Below are 20,494 nucleotides of genomic sequence, written 5' to 3'. Positions count from 1 at the left end.
CATGTGCTAATTTGAAAACGCAGCACTCAGGTGTGCTATAAAAGGCAGCAGGTGAGTTCACCTGTCTTCAACAATGATGGAAGGAGCTAGAAGAAAAAGAAGAAGAGTGAGAATGAGAGGGGGAGCTCAAACAGGAGATGAAGGAGGTAGAGGAAGAGGAGAAGGAGGTAGAGGAAGAGGAGAAGAAGGAGATAGAGGAAGAGGCCCAGGTAGAGGAAGAGGAGAAGGAGGTAGAGGAAGAGGTCCAGGTAGAGGAAGAGGAGAAGGAGGTAGAGGAAGAGGTCCAGGTAGAGGAAGAGGAGAAGGAGGTAGAGGAAGAGGTCCAGGTAGAGGAAGAGGAGAAGAAGGAGATAGAGGAAGAGGAGAAGAAGGAGATAGAGGAAGGGGAGAGGAGAAGAAGGAGATAGAGGAAGAGGCCTAGGTAGAGGAAGAGGAGAAGGAGATAGAGGAAGAGGCCTAGGTAGAGGAAGAGGAGAAGAAGGAGATAGAGGAAGAGGAGAAGAAGGAGATAGAGGAAGAGGAGAAGAAGGAGATAGAGGAAGAGGAGAAGAAGGAGATAGAGGAAGAGGAGAAGAAGGAGATAGAGGAAGAGGAGAAGAAGGAGATAGAGGAAGGGGAGAGGAGAAGAAGGAGATAGAGGAAGAGGCCTAGGTAGAGGAAGAGGAGAAGGAGATAGAGGAAGAGGCCTAGGTAGAGGAAGAGGAGAAGAAGGAGATAGAGGAAGAGGCCTAGGTAGAGGAAGATGAGAAGGAGGTAGAGGAAGAGGTAGGGAAGGAACTTATGCCATTGAAGACATAGCCTGTGATGTGGATGAAATCTTATGGCCTGATCCAGCCAGACGGAGAGATGATGAATAGTTACAGTATTCTTGTTGCTTTTACAGTAGTTTTTCTTCAGAGTCAAAGTGTATGTACTTCATGCAGTAATTTTTATTTGTCTACAGATTTTATTTGTTTCATTGATTTCATTGTTGGTTGATTACTGTAACTGATTATGGTAAGAAATACTGTAAGTATTGAAATAAATACTTGAAATATTCAGTCTGCAGCATCAGTGTTGTGCAGTGCTTGGTAAGTTTATAGTAGGCCTATTTGTGTACATTCTCCCTATATCTCAAACTAATCATGAAGAATGTTGTGGGTATGTCACTATTTTTTTTTTTTGTCATCTAAATTATCCCTTACATAACAATGTCTGGCCAAAAATCTAGCACATGCTATTTCCTAAAATTAGTTTTTTTTACAAATGTGTTTTATATTTATCACAGCTGTGTGTAACTGGCTGCAATAGTGTCTGATCATTGAGGACTGTGTTGGTTAAATGAAAACTAATAGCATTTTCACAAATATGTGTATATGTTTTGACTGAAGTGTGTCATTTTGCAAACAATCTAGGAATTATGCAGATTGAGTGTGGTGTTTGGATAATTGTGATTCTGTTTTGAAAAAAAGAACCCGGTTTTCAAAATTGCGTGTAAACAATTGAAGAAAACTGTAAATAAGCTAGGCTATTTAATCAATAATGTACACAGGGTAGAGGAGAATTACAGTCCACTACTTTGAATAGTATAGCATTTTGGGCATAAACATGTAAATGGTGAAAAGGTTGACATTGAAAAATGACACAGAATGATTAAAATTTAATATTTAAATATTTAATCCAAATAAATAAATGCCACTCTGATTGGTTTATTTCACGATACGCCCAAACCACACCTATGAGTAATGAAGCTACTTCAGACCAACACATTTTAGATTTGCGTCAGCGCAAGAGTCATTTATCCCGCCGGTATAAGAGCAACAGCGCCGAGACCCGCCCACACAGTTGCTTGTGCTTTGCGCTTTGACACTTAAGTTTCAGATCGTTAAAATAGGGCCTAGATAGTGTCTAGATAGTGGGTGGTTATGATACAGAACACACACAGTGAGTGGGCGGTGACTGAACACTGAATCAGCTCTGTGGTTCTGATGTCGGTACACACAACACAACAATCCGCTGTTGACTTCCTTTAGCCTATTTCTTCACGAGAGAACAGATTAATGTTGATCGTTTTTCTTTTTATTTCTTTAAATTACAGTAGATGGAAACTAGGAGTAAACACACGAAGAGAGAGAGAGAGATGAAGACACAAACCACTGAAAACATGAAGCTTGTGAAGATTGTCAGATGGAGCAGCTTTAATGATTTTAGACCGACCTGTGAGTAAAACAATCACTCATAATTCAATCAGTAAATGTTTGAGGGAATCATCTGTGTTTCTGAACTATATATGCTATTGAATGTGTCCATATTTGTGTTAATTCGAATGCACTATTAAAGTTTGTGATGAATGATTTCATATGTGGTCTCCTAATATATGATAATTCCTTGACTTTAATTAAACTGACTTGTAATGATTTCATGACAAACCAGTGGCGAGGACACAGAAGGGCCAGAGAAACTGCCAGAATATAATGGTCTGAAAATAAAACAAAACTGCAAATAAATAATCATATCTGTTGTGTATATATAATTTGTAAAGTGTAGCCTGTTATTAAAAATACATAGCGCCTATCCACCTTGTTCACGATCTGCGTGTTGAATTATCTGAGGCACTTATGGTTCGGGAACTTCCATTTAAAAAGACTGAAACTAATCATTTCAAATCATAAGTTTTCCGTCATTTGACTGATTGAGCTGTCAATTTTCCTTCATGTTTTATTTAAGTATAACATGAGAATAACGTAACACTTGGTATTTTAACATGATATGTTATAACAAGAATATCTAAGAGCTCTTTTTCAGTCGCTTTATTCTTTTCCTCAGGATTATTTTCTTTTTTCCTTTTGCTTTCAGCTGTAATATTATGATAAAGGACAACATATACTGTACATCTGTGCTCTGTTCTCCTGATTTAATTTACGATATACAGTGGTGGTCAGAATTAATGGCACCAAAGGATAAACAATGCAGATTTATTTTTTACAGCCATTTTTGATCATATTTACCAGAGGTCATTTATTCTGACCACCACTGTATGGGCCATTCCACCGAATGGGTGACATTTGCTTGTTGCAATTCTTCAAAATTAAACTTTATTATTTATTTATTTTCAACACTGAATCTAATACTACACATATTTAACAATTCAAAATGAGTATCGGTAAATGATATAACTCAGGCAACTTTATTTAATTTTTTACAATGTTTCTAAGCAGAAGATAGACACGTTTTCTCAGTCCTGTTACCGAAACTCATGTGCCATTTAAAAAGCATGTTTAAAAGCATGTCAATTAATTCCTTTGTTTTCCCCAAAAGAAAGTGTTTATTTTAAAGAAATTGTTGCTATATGTTTAAATAATTTATATTTAATTCATATGCCATTAATAATTCACTGGAATGCACGAAGAATCTCTCTTTTTTTTCTCTCAAATCCTCACGTCTCTTTCCAGGTTTGTTTTCACAGGTAAATACATTATATTATCTGTCAAAATGACTGAAATCACTTTGAAAAAGTATCTATATATATATTTTTATTTTATTAAGGCACTGATGTTACATAGCCTAGGCTACAGATTACCACAGAGATATTTAACCGTCCAATTTTGCTGTGGAAAGATTCATGCTTTTGGGGTTATTCATGGTCTGTTGAAAGTAGCTTGTTATTGCTTTTACACTTTTAAATGTGCTTTTAATGTTCAATGGTTGAAGGGTGAGTAGAATAATGGTGTTTAAAAAGATATATATTATTGAGTCCATAGAGCGAGTCTTTTACTTAACGGAAGTTACACCCATAATTCGCGCAAAGCGTTGTGGTACGTAGGAATAATGTGGATAAATACTGTTTCACGCTGATAAAACTGCTGGTGTTGTGCTGAATTTCTATGGACAGCAAAGACACCACGCGTGACGTCACAAGGTGGTGGTTTCCACACAAGGACAGAATCAAATACCCAATAAAACACATTCAAATGATCCATTTATTAATCGCATATCGATTCGGTCATAATTAATTCTTTATTCCAGACCCTTAATATGTAATAATAATAATATGGCTCCTATGTTGGTTTTCTGAATGATAAAATGACTGAATCAAAGCATGATGTGTGTGTTAAAGCCCTGCTATACTCAAGGAGAAGGTCTTTTACGTTCTTCACTTACGGGTTAAAAGAAGTTAGAGAGACATGACTATTGATTTACTGTTAGAGACAGGAATGACTCCGTTATCTGGTAATATGTTGCATTCACTGCAGGACTCACGACTCAAGACAGAATCAAGTCAATATTCTGTTTACTTGAATGATTAGGATTCAGAATCAGCAAGAACACAGTATGGCATACAAGGATTTCTTTATTTTATTCCAATCTACACAATGCATTTACAGTATATACAGGTGTTGTTATATCATCATTGATACACACCAACTAAAACCACTCAGGAATAATCAGAACAGGCAACATTTATCAGGAAAGTTCTTCTGGAAATTCCCCATAATGTGTGGTTGTTTATTGATCTGTATTAATTATTTGTGATGATAATCAGTGTATGTTTCTTCATGGACAGTTTCTGTGGATCCACACACTCCTGTAAAGAGTGGATCTGAATCATCAGAGAAGATCAAACATGAGCTGAGATCATGATATCTGAATAAATGATGTGAGGACGCCTGAAACTAATGTAAGATCATGTTTGGCCATCATTTCTGAGATCACTGCAGCTCTGATGATCAGATGATCAATATTTTATTCATATTTCAGTGTATATTGATGAAGATGATGATGAACACGGCATGTGTCTCTTTATAAAGTTTCTTCTGGACTCTGGAGATCCGGACAGCATCTTCATTCATAACAGAACATGATGAACTAATGTTTCCAGACCTTCAATCTTCCTCGAGAACAAACCAGCGGGAGAAATCAACTGTGTCCGTTAGTAGGCTTTGGAATAAGTGTCAGGGCTGCCAACTCTCACGCATTGAGCGTGAGACTCACGCAATTGACACTTTTCACACGCTCTCACGCCACACATCCATTTTCTCACGCACAGAAAAATTGTGGAGCAAAGAGGTACTTTTAATATTAAACTAATTCTCAGCTCTTAGATTCCGTCAATTTTATTACGAAATTCAGACAAAAATACCTTTGGCGCTTGTAAATGTGACGTGACAGATCGCTGAGCGCCTCAGTTCAAGTGCACGTGAACCGATCACCTGTTACTTTTTTATTTAAAGATGCAGTACAACTTACCGAAAGTATACATCAGTGGCGATTTCTTTAAGACTGCAAGGGAAGCTCGGCTTCCCCTATAATGTCAAAAAAATGAATGTTAAATGAATGTTATAGTATTAACATTTTATTGACTAAAATGCGTTATAAAACGTTCGTCTGAAAGACGAGTTCGTTCAGAATCAGCTACATACAGCAGGTCGGCTGACTCGATTTCCTTCTCATACATTCCCGTAGCGTCACAGACAGTGCATTTCCCTGTTGAAGCCCAGCTTCCATTGACTTCAATGGGGCTGCTTCAAACAGTTTTTTTCAGCGCTTCGAAACTAGACGGTCATTGGCTAAATGCTGCGATTATGTCCCGCCCATGGAAGCTCAGCTTCTCTGGGGGTGAACGCGGAGTGGGCTGGCCTGGACTCCGGGCTTCCGCGTGATGATTGGACGGTCTGTCGAAAGGCTGTGTCTCTTTTGATTGACAGCGATTTCATACAATAAAAAGTCGCTGATGTTGAAGCTGTTCGAGCTCAGTCCCATCGCGGATTTTTCAAAGACAAACTGCTGCAATCTATTTCTTGGTATTTGCTTGTCGAAATTGCTAGCCAATTTTTACAATACATTTCACACAATTATAAATGTATACCTTTATTATATTATTACTTATTATATTTTTTATATTATTAGTAGTAGTAATAATTCAAAAATATTTTAAAAAATATCTTATTATTAGTAGCATTATTATTATACTTTATCATATTATTATTTCTACCTTTATTATATTATTACATTCATTTTTCACAGAGCATTTTCTTGAAAAGGAACATAGAATTTACGCTTAAATAAATGAATAATTTTTATGATGTAGGCCGAAAATGAGCTTCCCCTCTTTGAAAGACCAGCAGCCGCCACTGGTATACATAATATCGACCAATTACTGTTTTTCAACCACGGAAAGAGGTCAATATAACAGCAGGAGAACAATTATGTCACACAACGTTACATTTACCCCAGGAAAGCGCTTTTACGACCATAGCATGTTAATTAAATAGAAAAAATAGCTAGAGAGGAGATTTTGCTGAGCACTATATTACATATTTATTATATTTTTACTTATGTCATTAAATAATTGTTATTATAACAAAAACTGTATTATATTTAATTTAATATTATTTTTAACCTTTAATAATACCAGCAGATTGGGCCCTCTGTTTACAGCATTAGGTGAGATTATTTTTTTAAATAAAATTTAAAATAAACATGTATCCAAAATAGTCAATATTGAATCAAAATCGGAATCAAATCACAAGAATGGAATTGAAATTTTGAAATTTTTGTCAAGCAATAATAAAAACTGTATCCTATACCAGTCATTGTACAATGTAAACATTGTAACATGTTGTCACTAAACTTCATAAAATTCTATTTAGTTACCAAATGTTTTGACAATCACAATTACACTTATTGTGATGCAATATTTGTTTTTGCCGCCAAAAAAAAAAAATCTCACTCCAAGCTAAACTCAAAAGTTGGCAGCCCTGAAGTGTAAATAGTGTAAGTGTGTAAATGCTATTATATTTTCATATAGTTGTGTAGTTCTTTCTTTCTGAATCTAAAATTCTATTGATGTCAGTTATCAGTGAAATACTGCATTTTCATCTGGTTGTGACAGTATTGTGTGTTTTCCATGTTAAATATGATCCTCCTCATGTGAGGTTCTCTGATACACACACACACACACACACACACACACACACACACGTTTGCATCATTTACTCCTGCTGTTTCTGTCATTATTTGCATTATGTGTCATTTTGTTTCCCCCGTTTAAGATTCTTTGTCTAAATCAAGTTCTTCATTTCTTTGACACATTTACTGTAACAGTAAACTAAAAACTGAATTAATCATGGCAATAAAAGTCCAGATAAACACACTATTATAAATAAAATGCATAAAATGATCAGTTGTGTGTTTGTCCTGAACACTTTCTGAACTCATTTTCTCCACGGCTCATTCAGTGCCGGTTACACTCATGACCTTTATTCTCCTGACACACACAAGATCATCTTTTACAGTAAAATAACAGATCTGAGTATAACTCACTGAGACTCACTGGTGATATTTATTTCTGATCTTTCTGCATGACTTTAATATGTTTAGAAGGAGAGGAGGCTCGTGGCCTTCAGGTGTTCCTGATGTTCATGTTCTGCTGCGGTTGCAGAGAGTTTGTAAAGTCCACTGTGGATCAGTGTGTTTCTCAGCCTGATGTCAATGAGTGTGTGTCGCTGAACTCTAGATGACAACCTTACATTTAAAAACAGAAGAGGTCGTTTGGGAACAATGAAGCCTGAGAAATATTCTGTGATAAGTTAAAATAAAGTTGGTGTTTAAAGTTCATAGACTTACTTTAATCCTTAAGTTTGTTCAATTACAACAATGAAAAAATTGTTGTGCAGCAAAGATTTATTTTCATGTTTGTATTATCAGGTTACATGTCATGCTAAAGAGGATCCTGTGCTACTGAGATGTGTCATGTCTCTGCTCTGTGGGAAAGCCCACATTGTGACATTATTGACTCATTCCTGTACGTTGGGGCTTCACGTCAGCAGTCTCAGCATGTCAGAACACATCAGGACACCTCCTCCTTTACTCTGTAAACCCGAGAGATGTTGTTTGTCACAAGATACATGAATCTATTACATGAAAACTGATTAATACAGTAACAACTTACAACTTTACTATGATGTGTAAATATTTCCTGCTGATAAAGATTGAGCAGAAAAAAGAGCTTGTGTTTGAATGTAAAGTGTTATTGTGTGTCAAATGTGGGTCTGTAAAAGTCTTCATCATGTCCAGTTAAAGATCTGGCTGATCCTTCAGCGTTATTCACCTCAGAAACACCAAAATACAGAACATGTTTCTGATGCAGAAAAGCTCATAAAGCGTTCATGACTGGATTACTGTAATGCATTACTAGATTATCCTGATCATTATCAATCAACAAACTACAGTTATAGTGCAAAATACAGCAGCTAGAGTTATTACCAGATCAAGACAATATCATCATAACACCAGTTTCACCATCTCTACACTGGGTTAAACTACTTATGAAACAAGCATTTATAGAGAAATGTGCAAAACAACACAGAGAACAAAACCAGTGTGTGACTCAGAGCCAGAGACGGAATGACATTCTTAATGTGTGGTGTTTGTAAAGTCAGTCCTGCTCCTCAGACTCTCAGTAACACTGGAGCTTCTCTCTGTCCAGATCATCACAAGGTAATTAAACACTTTCATCTTTAAACATTTTGTAAGAGTATTTTTAGATATTAATTATGAACAGAGATGTTAGTGTACAAAGTATTGTAGTGAAACTGAAAGATAAATATGTATTAAAAAAATCACTAACAAATGTGAAATTTCACTTTAACTATATATTATATCTCTGTATTTCTGTAAAAATTTCTCTGTATTTTACAGAGATTTATGCAGAATCTGAACACAAGAGAAATGAATGCATGACAGGAATATATCTGGACCATCACAAACTACAGAAGAAGGACTTTATATATTCAGTGTGATTTAATAAACTCTGGATTATTCTACATCTCTCTTCTTCTCACAGGCGAGAAACATGTTTCATATTTCATTTCTCATCTTTACTGAGGAGCTTTATCTTCATATGATGACTGGATTATTTGCTGTTTTATCACAAATGTTTTAAATTCTATATTTTAAGTGCATGTTCTCCGTTAGATGATCTGAGTCTATATCATCAGTTCAGTCACTGTATTATAATTATGATGATAACGGGTTGTTTTCTTCATTTCCAGTCTCTGTTGATCCAGTCGGAGCTGTAAAGAGTCGTTCTGATGAATCAAATATGATCAAACATGAGGTGAGAAGAGAAAGATGTTTATTATCAGGACTCACACATAAACTCACATTTCTATATTTGTCATTTGTCATCATCATTGATTATTGTGAATATTGTAGAGTTAATCTGAGATGCTGTAATAACACTGAGCTCATGCAGATGTTGATCAGGAGTTGATCTGATGTCTCGTGATATGATGTTATATCGCTTTAATGAAACTCTGTCTGTGGGATTGAACAGATTCAAATGAAGAGGAGAAAGAAAATCAGCAGAAATCACAGATCAGCAGAAAACAAGAAGACTGAGAGAAAAATGGAGGACAGAAATGAGACACAAACCAGTGAATCACCAGAGGAAAGAGGACAGAGACTTGATAGATGTGACAGTATGAAGATGCTAAAGCCAAGCTGTGAGTGTTTGATCATTATTGAACTTTAATTCTTCATCACATTTTATTCTTATTGATAGATTTACAAATAACCCACAGTTGGGAAAGTGCTACACCAACCCATAGTTGGGGTTATTTCTAATATAATAGTCTGTGTATGAATGAGTGAATGAATGGGTGAATGTGAGGCGATATGTAAAGCGCTTTGGTGGCCGTGGGTCTGTTGGAAGCGCTGTATAAATGCAGTCCATTTACCATTTACCCCAAATTATTAAGAGAGTAGATTTACTATTCAAACTGACTCTTCAGACTTTCTGCACTATTAAAGCTATAGACTATTGAAGCTTGTGATTGTTGTGATGGAGAACAATATCCCATAAACTCAATATATTTGTGATTTCTAGTCTCCTGTGATCCAGACGAGCCTGTAAAGTTTGATTCTGATGTCAAAACTGAGGAGAGATTCTCATCAAACCCTTCATCATGTTCTCAAGAACACACAACATCTTCATCATCTTCATCATCATCATCACTGACATCCATCAGCAGCTGAAGACCTGCACATCTTCATCATCATCATCATCATCATCATCTTCATCACCAATGTAGTCTCACTATTGGCCACCGCTGGTCATGTGTGATGCAGGAACCCAGAAGCGTTGTGCTGTTACACTGTGAACTCACTCAGAGAAACACACACAAGAACATTATATATTTGCGCACAAAAGTATTCTCGTCGAACTTAAGGTTGAGCCGCTGTAGTCACTTGGACTATTTTAAACATTGTTTAAAATACTTTTTTTTTTTTACAAGGGTAGATGGAGTAATGTGAGTAATGTACTTTACCACAGGATGTCTGTAATATTATTGGCCAATTCACACTGGATAAGAGATCTCAGTAAACTAGCAAGTCAATTCTGGTGTCAGAATGGGCACATGTTGGGTCTCCCTGCCAGACAGGAATGCTTCAGACAGGAGATTTTTTTATTGTAAAGCACCAGGTGACCGGCCTATCTTTTAATTGCTTGATGTTTTCTGAAACAAACTGCATATGCTAATACACAGAGAGGAAGGGGAGGGCCTGTGCCCCTGCCATGATGAACACAATCTTCATTTTCAATTTAGCAAATGGAGAGCAAACCTCTCCTCTGCTCAGAAATTCAAGGATCTATGACTTTAACCAGAGACAAAAAGACCTCCTAATTTCACCGATGATAAATTCACTTCAACACGTTTAAACCTTAAAATACTTGATAATTTAACATCTTATTTCAAATAATTTGAACTATTATTCACTTTTTTATGTTTTATGTATCTGCGTAAGTCAGTATATTGTGGCAGGGCCGTCGCTAGTGGGGTGAAAGGTGGTGACAATTATAGGGGCCCCCGCTGCCCAGGGGGCCCCACAAAATCCTGCAGTTATATAGGCCCCTGTTGTATAAATAATTCTAATATTTATATTAGTTGTATGCCTGAGATTTGAATGAATACCACAAAAGCATGCAATTTGGTTAAATATTTTTTTTCCAAATATTCTCTTACCTCCCTATAAATGGTTTAGTCCGATCTAAAGTATTTATTAATTATTCAGTCAGTGACAAACATCAGATGGAGCCAATACAATTGTAAGTCCCACCCCAGCCATGAACAGAACCAATCAGAGTTGAGGCGGCAGTGCCTGAAGTTAACGATGAACTTGGTGGAAGAGCAGGAGATTGACTGACAAAATGTCGGGGAAAAGAAAACATAAATCAGGGTACCAGAAACGCTATGAAAAGAATGAGAGGGAGGCCAGGGGAGTTGTTGTATCCCAGTCGATCAAGACGTTCTTAAAGACAGGTTGTATTGTTATTTAGCTGGGAATAAGAAACTACCGTCTACAGCCTGCCGGGTAGGCTACTGTCACTCTTCATTATCGGTGCGCGCCACAATCGACCGAATGACGTGGTCAAAATTCCTGTCTTTTTACACTATTGTAAATAGAGTTAAAAAAAATGACACGAGTCACGACGCATTGCATTATGCACCTGACCTGCCGGCTGATGATGTATTAGGCCTACATCAATAAAACACGAATACACACTGCACCTGAATGAATACATTTTAGCTTTATTTAATAATATTATCTTTATTAAAATATAAGACAATAAATGACTTTATTTTTTTAAATTTGATTGCATTCTTGTCAATTTATAAAGGTTTACTTTTTGATTTATGAATTATAACTGACTGATGGGGAAAAAAACATTATTTGGTAACACTTTATTTTGATGGTCCCTTTTGAACATTCTGTTGACTATAAGTAACTTTGCAACTATATGTCAACTAACTTTCATTGGAGTATAAGTAGACTGTCTGCTTAATATCTGCAAACACTTTATTGTGATGGTCCTCCAACAGACACTCTACTGACTATAAGTAACTTTGCAACTACATGTCAACTTAATCTAACCTTAACCCTACCAGTCTACTAATACTCTACTAACACTCTAATGAGAGTTAGTAGACATGTAGGTGCAGCGTTACTTATAGTCAACAGAACGTGTTAAAGGGACCATCAAAATAAAGTGAAACCCATTATTTTGCTGTTACTTTTTAAAAATTGGTTTTATTATTATTTAACGATTTAGTTGTAATTTTTATATAAATTTAACTTTTAAAATAAAGGTTTTACAACAACATCACCTTCTTCTGTTATATGTGGGCCTCCATGCTCATCTATTGTACAGTATATGATATTGGTGGAGGGTGGTGGGGGCCCACGTCAATATTTTTTCAGGGGCCCCGAATCCTCTAGCTACGGCCCTGTATTGTGGTGTCCGCATAATGACTCTATATCACTGATGTATTGGATTAAAACACTTATAGTTGATAATTGTATTCTTATCTCTTATCTCATATATATTTTTTAAATGTTTTTATTTTATTTAACAATAGCCTAATGGATTTATTTCTTAAACTCATCGAGGAAAAGGACATCATCAAACAGAGTCTCATTTCAATATGGTTTTTAAAAGATTAAAACTAACTTTAAAAATAGTTATACTTAAATAAAGTTCATCTTATTTCATATATTTTATATGGTTTATTTATCTGCAATGCTTTTATTTTTAAAACCTAATTTGTAACATTTCATCAGCTCTGAAAGATTCAAAGAGCTGTGGACGTCCGCAGTTAGAGACAACAAAGTCATGTTTAAAACTTACTTTTAAATGCATATACTTAAATAAATGTCATCTTATTTCATATATTTTATATGTATTAATTATCAGCAATGCTATTTCTTAATTTAATTTACCCTGCTTGTATTCTCTCCCACAAACATTATGGACGCTGAAAAAATCTGAAAAACAAATCCATGACAGATTTCTTCATGTTCATAATTTCACCATCTGTGGACATTATCCACCAATAATAAAAACACCCCTGAAAAAACATTCACTTCCTTGTCACACCAAGCAGCTTACAGTCATAAACACACACACATCCATAAACACACACATATCCATAAGCACACCGGAACCACACAGGGTCAAAGGTCACATGGCATCATAAAACACCCATATAAGGACATCCTGTCATAAAACCATAAACCAAGGGTCATAAATCATTTTTGACATAATCTACTTCATATAGCTACTTATATTTCCTGCAGTTGTGTACTTACAATATCCCAAAAGATTTTTAATTTCAGAGAAATCTTTTAGAGCTGCGGGCTGGGCGACACCAGCACATTCGCTAGAACAATAGCCCATGTGTCGAGCCGGTTGCTCTCCATGGGCTCCCTTCACATGAAGCCAGCTTCACTGTCAGCCCGGCTCGTAGTGTCGGCTTGCTGCGCCATTCCCCTCCTGTGGACTGGATACGTGTGCCCAGTAGCACAACTTTGTTTTAAAAAGTGGGTGGGACAGGTAGGGTGGGGGTGGGGGTAGGGTAAGGTAGGGTAATACAATGCTAAATCAGATATATGTACAATAACATTACGATGTCCAGCAATCGATTTAAATAGTAGTAAAGCTACATGGGGTTTAATCATGGGCGTCAGTTTGGTTTGAGATGTGCTGAGAATGATGCATTCATTTTTTTTTTTCTCTCTTTCGCGCAGGTCATGTTTTGAAAGACGATGTCCTGTAGCTTACTAATGTAAATAAATAAAAATATATACAAAAAAGTGATGGTGTCCGACTCGTTTTATGAAGAAGAAAGCCTTAAGCTTTCAAAAAGCATTAGACATATGACCCACTATTCTGCTTCATAAGTACCATGTTGACAATATGACATGACGTGGTTTAATGTAGCAAAAAAAAAAAAAAAATTCTTTATGTATTATGATGAATTATTCAAAGATATTTAACCTTGTCATTGTGTTTTTTCCCCCTGTGTATATAATCTTATATTATGGTGTACACAAACCCATGATATTTATGTTTTCTGTTTTTTTGTCATTATGATTGTTCATTGTTAAATATACAACTAGCCTATGTTATCTTTCCCTGATCTTTATGTAACTAAGTTCTGCAATACCAAAATGATATGAGCGACAGGAGCACTAACATCAGTAACTCGACAGCCCTATAGAACAGTTTTCCTCAGGGTTTGTAATGCCTGCACAAAGGAGACGGGCAGCTGCGCGAAGATCTCGCCTTTGGAGAAAACTGTTGATTTATTCTGGGAAAATGTAAGCATCACTCCTTAAAAATTAAGATTACCCCAAAATGAACTGCATTGCTAGCCCACTTATGCACAATAATAATGATAAATGCTCACCAATACTTAAAGGTGCTGTATGTAGTTTTTAGCGGCCTCTAGCGGTGATGTTTCAGATTGCAACCAATAAGTTTACAAGCGCATGCTCTTACGCGTGCTCGAATTTATGAGAGAGCACTGTGGGTACCGGCCAGACTGAGACGCGTCACGCAACACACGGGAGAAAGCATCCCACAACATGCTGGAAACTCAGGTAAACTCCCACTGCAACGTTACAATAATAGGCTACTTTTATCATCTTGACGTTGAACTAATGCTCCATGCTCGTACTATGATATGGAACCCTATCAACCGTGCCGAATTTTGCCACTGCAAACACCACTTCACATTTTCTTCAGGAAATGTACATTCTAGGTTTGTAGATAAGGTTTCTCCATGATTCAAATGCCCTGCCGATGCTGATCCGTGTTTTTTTACCCTAAGTTCATCCGATTCACGTCTGGCCTTACGAGCTTCAGCAGAAAAAACTTCTTTTTTTTTTTATCAATATGTGGAGTTTGTGTTGGAGTCTGTGTTTTGCTGGGCGCAGGTCGTTTCTTAGTGTTATCAGACATGTCATAAGTCCATGTCATAAGTCCATGTCATAAGTTGCAGTGTCGTCGCTGTTGAGTGCAAAGTCAGTAGGCTAGACGAGTCTAGAGGCTCGGGAGCGCGCATGCAGGTGACGTCAGTCACGTCACTGGCGGTAAATCCGACCCGGGACCTTCACATAAAAATAAGAATACTTGCTCTCAGAGGTAATAGCAAAACCTGCAAAGTGAATCATTTTAATGTGAGATTACAACCCTTTCACACACAGGCAAAAAAAAAAGGATTCGTTTTGGTAGAAAAGCTACATACAGCACCTTTAATTATATTACTTTTTTTGTTTTGTTTTTACTGAAAATGATATTTTTAGTAAAAACAAGGTATAATTTGTTTTGTCATATGACAGCTAGGCACACTAGGTAAATGCATCTCAATTGTCAGTCAAGCAATGAATTCATGCATTAATTAATGAAATTAAGTATATTTTATTTACTGACAACAATAAGAAACATGAATGAATGACTAAAAGATTGAAAAAAGTAACCATCACAATAAATAAATATATATATTAGAAATGTAAACCAGTGAGAACGCTGGACAGTGATGATGACGCATAACAACAGAGCGTAAACCAGTGAGAATCATAAGTTGGAAGCAGAGAAAAGAATAAGTGAAAAGATCTGAGTGTCTAATGGTCACAACTGCATCCGAGCATCGCCAGAAAGCAGGTCCTGTGGGTGTTTACAGAATGTAGTGGTTAGAATGTACCAGTGGTGAACCTATCAAAACTAGTGAATTACGTGTCAACACCATCAGTGAAAGAAAGAAGCAGTGGTGATATGAGTCATAGATGCACAAGACCCACACATGCAGATGGGGACAAATCTCCTGTCTGAAAATGAGCCGTTAATGCTAATGCATTTTTTATTTTTTATTTATTTTGATGATTATGTTTTGTTCTCATTGAATTTCGTAAATCATCGGAAAGTTTTTTTTGAGAGTGTTTTTATTTTTTTTGCGAGTGAACTTTTTCCAGTTCGGTAGTGAGGTTATCCTATGGTTTAAACTCTTCAGTCCATTATATGTTTGCCCAGTTTCACAATCTTAAGCCTCAGACTATTTACTATGCATGTGTGAGTTGTTTTAACTGAAAGCATATCTTAAAATATGCCAGTCATTGTTTTGTCTCTAGATGCACACCAGTATTTATTTATTTTTTCTAAGGCACATTTACAGTTTTTTTCTGCTCACACACAGAATCCTCACTCGTCACACAGTTTCTGAAACCTGACACTTAAACACCAGAAACACACACCAAATCTTCAAAACCATACAGTAATTCTAGGCCGTCGACTCAGTTTTCCATTTCATAAAACACTTTTTGCAAACCACAACACACACTTCTCTATGAAACACAAATTTAACAGGAAGAATCTTGATTTCCTTTTTTAAACAACCTATCAAAACAACACCACAGTAATTCAACAGTGTCTCACATACACTCCTCACACACACACACACACACACACACACACACACACACACACACATCAGAATGTCCCTTCAGCCCTGTGACAGTGGAGTGTCGCCCTCTGCAGGAGATTACCAGGATCACAGTTAAACGAGTTTTAAAGGAATTGTAATTTTATTTTAAGGGAAGCGTTACTGAAGTCAAACTCAAGGATGTCGAATGTAAAAGTCAAACAGCTCATTATATCAGATCAGTCCTGCTGTTTCTGTGTTATATTGAAGCTTTCAGTCATTTAATCACAATCCAGATCTGTTGTTCCAGTGAATTCTGTGTTTAGAGCTTCATTTAAAGCCTCTGGTCAGAGTTCAATATCTGAATTAACTGAGTTTGTGTTTGATCTGACATAATCATGTTTATTCTCAGGTTGATTTTCTCTGTTATTTCACTGAAACACACAGAAGATCTGTAGCATCTTTAAGCCGCTGGTATTGGTAATAGCGTGAGCAAGTTTTAGACGGCGTACTAACAGATGTAAGATGCAAACAGTGTCTTTCTTTATTGTGCTTCAGTTAATAAACATCGCTTACAATTCACTTCCTATGGTGTCATTCTTTCAAGTTCACAGAATATAAATCTCAAGTCCATACCTTGTAGATCCAGCATGTCCAGCTCAGTCCAACACTATAATCCCATAAACACACACACACACACACACACACACACACACACACACACACACACACACACACACACCCCTGTGTCTCATTAACCAAGTGCCTAATACACCACGTGAGAGCGCCACCCAATGGACAAATATAGAATTGCATAAAATGACCCCGACTTAAAGCAGCACTCAGTAGCTTCGGGGTTTCTTCGATGTATTCTCGTGTTTTACTCGCAGGTTTCTCTCTAGAGCTCCCCCCACAGCTTCGGAATAGATATTTGACAACACTGTTGTAAAAACTCTTTGGCGATTCTCAGACACCAGAGGCTATAGATCAACGACATCAAAGCAGACGGGACATTCTTTAAAACGTCTTCTTCATTCGGGTTCGGACAGCGTGAGGGAGCGCAATAATGACAGCATTTTAGCAGATTTCTTTTGGCCGTAAAGCAATTGTTTACATCGCGAGACCTGATATCACGCGAGACTTCCTGACGCGGCGGCCCGCCGGCTCAAAGTTGCAAGTGCATATTTTCCGCTCACGGGCACCAGGGGGGTGCGAAACGACCACCATTCAACCCGAAATAAGTAATATAACCATTCCAATGACTCCGAAGCTGTTCAGTTAAGGTAAAAAAATTTACTTAGTTCACCTTTAAGACTAAATGTGTATCATGAATGTAAAGACACACGGTTCAGTTTATCAGGATCAGTGTCTCTCTCTGCTGGAGATCATCAGTATTACAGCAGATCAACAGAAGATCACATGATCATCTACATCAGATCACACTTCACAAGAGGTTCTGGTTTATTGATCTCAAGCGCTCAGGACCAGGTTTGCTTGAACATTTGATATTTCACACTTTTTTCTTTTACTGGTATTGGGTTATTCCGGTATTTTGGAAATTTAACTTCCCTGGCTCATTTTTTCATGTTTTTCTAAAGAAAGACAAACATACTGATAAAAAGCCAAAATATTAAATGCCATGGATGAATATTTAATTAATCCACTATTTTGTAGAGGTTAGATTTGGAGATTTGGAGCCAATTCCAGGGAAGAGAAAATGACTTTAGAAAATGATTTTATTTTTACACAGAGATTGGTAGCAACATTAAGAGGCAATATATAATATTATAATACACCCAAATCAGTCATAATCTGCCTCCTGCCGAAACGTGGATGATTTATGATATATTTTCCTCCAGACTGTAAGAGTTGTTCACAGATTGAGTTTAAAACAGCATGAAAAGAGTCTGAGTGATTTCAGTTCATCTTTTCAGTGAGTTGTTAATGCATCACATCTGATCAAGAGTGTGATATGGAGGATTTAATGGCGTGATGTGGCCAGTCTCACACTCACTCACACAGATTTGGACAATGCTTCTTCATATGAACCAGTAGATTGGGCGAGTGAGTGAAACTCTTCCCGCATGAAGAGCGCTGGTGCAGCTTCTCTCCAGTGTGACCTCTCTCGTGACCTTTCAGGGGTTTGGAGCGAGAGAAACTCTTTCCTCAGTGTGAGCACTTGTACGCTTTCTCTCCAGAATGAGTTTTCTGCTGCTCTGTAAAGTTGCTGTGTGCAAGAAATGTCTTTCCACAGTCAAAGCACACATAAGGCCTCACACCGGTGTGAATACACTCGTGCTCTTTTAGATTCTGCACTCGTGAAAAACCCTTTCCACAGAACAAGCAGAAGTGAGGCTTCAGATCAGCGTGAGCTTTCAGGCGTCGTCTTAAGCTGGACTCCACAGCGAATGTTTTATCACACTGATCACACATGAAGGATCTCAGTCCCGAGGGAGAGGTCAGGCGATCTGTGAGAGAGCTTCTGGATGGGTAAATCTTTCCACACTGAGAGCATGAGAACGAATATGTGATGTGAACTACTGTAACTTCATGATTGTATTATCTGTATATTTCTGACATATAGACATTACTTTGAGTCACGTCTGATAACAGATTGGTCTTAATTTTAATTCAGAAATGAATTTTCCATGAAGCTGCTTTGAAACAATATGTATTGTGAAAAACCCTATACAAATAAACATAAAAGTGAAAATAAAAATAAAACTCTGAAATAAACCCCGACCTTTGACCCTGTCCTGCAGTCTCGTGTCTCCCTCTACAGGAGATCATCAGAATCACAGCAGAGTTAAAGAAGCTACAGATGAAAATGTGTTTTACAGCAACAAATGAAAAGTCAAGTCACCTTTATTTATATAGCGCTTTTTACAATACAGATTGTATCAAAGCAGCTTCACAGTGATAACATGAAAATAATACAACAAAGTTTGTTTCTAGAAGAAAATTGCATCATCGTCCACCCTTAAGTACGGCAGATCAATAATATTGTTGAATATTAAATGTCCTCAACTAAGCAAGCCAAGAGCCAAGGCAACAGTGGCAAGGAACCAAAACTCCATCAGTGACAGAATGGAGAACAAAACCCTTGTGAGAACCCAGACTCAGTCAGTTCTCCTCTGGCCAACAAGCGAACAGTGTGTGATTATGATCCAGGCATTATCCAGGCATTACAGGTCAGAGGTCAGATTGGTCGAGTCGATGAGGCCTTCACAGGGCTGATGAGGCTGGCACTTCAGGGATGCATCATGGATGGGTCCAGGTGCAGGTCCACCATCTGATCTTGAGTGTGTGTGTGTGTGTGTGTGTGTGTGTGTGTGTGTGTGTGTGTCGGATTGTCGGCTTGTTGGACTTCATGCAGCTCTGAGTCTGCGCAGACCGGTTAGACAACACTGACGCCATTTGAGGGTGTGTGTGTGTGTGAGGGTGGGTGTGTGTGTGTGTGAGGGTGTGTATGTGTGTGTGTGTGTGTGTGTGTGTGTGTGAGCTAGATCAGAAGAACTCAAGGTAGACATAACTGTAGAACGAGAGCAGAAACACCGGTTTAACCAGAGTTTCTCAGAAGGGTGTTCGAGGTTTCTAAGGGAGCCACGGGTGAGGGAATCCCTTTTGTTATGAGGGAATCCCTTTTGTTATGAGGGAATCCCTTTTGTTATGAGGGAAGTCCCTGCGCTTTGACTCATGAGTGTGAGTGACACAAAAGAGTAAAGAGGTTTTCGTTTCAATCTCTGGTATGAAATTGAACTTCTTGTTGAATAACTACAACACTCCAACATAACAGGGCGGTCCTATAGATCCTTACACAACAATGGTGACACTCAATAACTAATAAAAATACTTACAACATAAACATTAACATAAACCCACAACACAAACTGCTAAAAGCGAAGCATAAATAAGTTCAGAAGCACAGACAAAACCAACAAGAATCAAGAAACTCCACAGTATAATCTGTTCATGCCGCACTGCATGCTGGGAACCTTCATACACATACGCACTGTAGAAATACTGTATGATGTGGTGTATCATTATATCAGTCGTCAGCTCTGGATCACTGAAACACAGGCCTATTGGTCAACATATAGAAATAATACCTCATATAATACAGAACATACAATAACACACACAGCTACAGTAACACACTTTTACTCTGTAAACTCTAGAGATGCTGTTTGTGGAAATCCCAGTAGATCAAGAGTTTCTGAACTCAACAATAATGACTGAAGCAAAGCAATAAA

At 37.3% G+C, this 20,494-nt stretch overlaps 1 protein-coding gene and 1 long non-coding RNA gene across 3 annotated transcripts in view; one reads left to right on the top strand and one right to left on the bottom strand.

Annotated features, from left to right (window-relative positions):
* The window catches only part of LOC311096819 (uncharacterized protein), a 291,191-nt gene that overhangs the window by 45,663 nt on the left and 225,034 nt on the right, over positions 1-20,494 (bottom strand). The window lies entirely within an intron of this gene.
* Positions 2,008-7,576, top strand: LOC311096838. Its single transcript, XR_014609138.1, has 3 exons — positions 2,008-2,198; positions 4,544-4,657; positions 4,738-7,576. It is a non-coding gene; the product is annotated as an uncharacterized lncRNA (long non-coding RNA).

Source organism: Abramis brama (genome assembly GCF_963993115.1).
Source record: "Abramis brama genome assembly, chromosome: 15".
In the NCBI taxonomy this organism is placed as follows: Eukaryota; Metazoa; Chordata; class Actinopteri; order Cypriniformes; family Leuciscidae; genus Abramis; species Abramis brama.
This window is presented reverse-complemented; position numbering and strand designations above follow the sequence as displayed.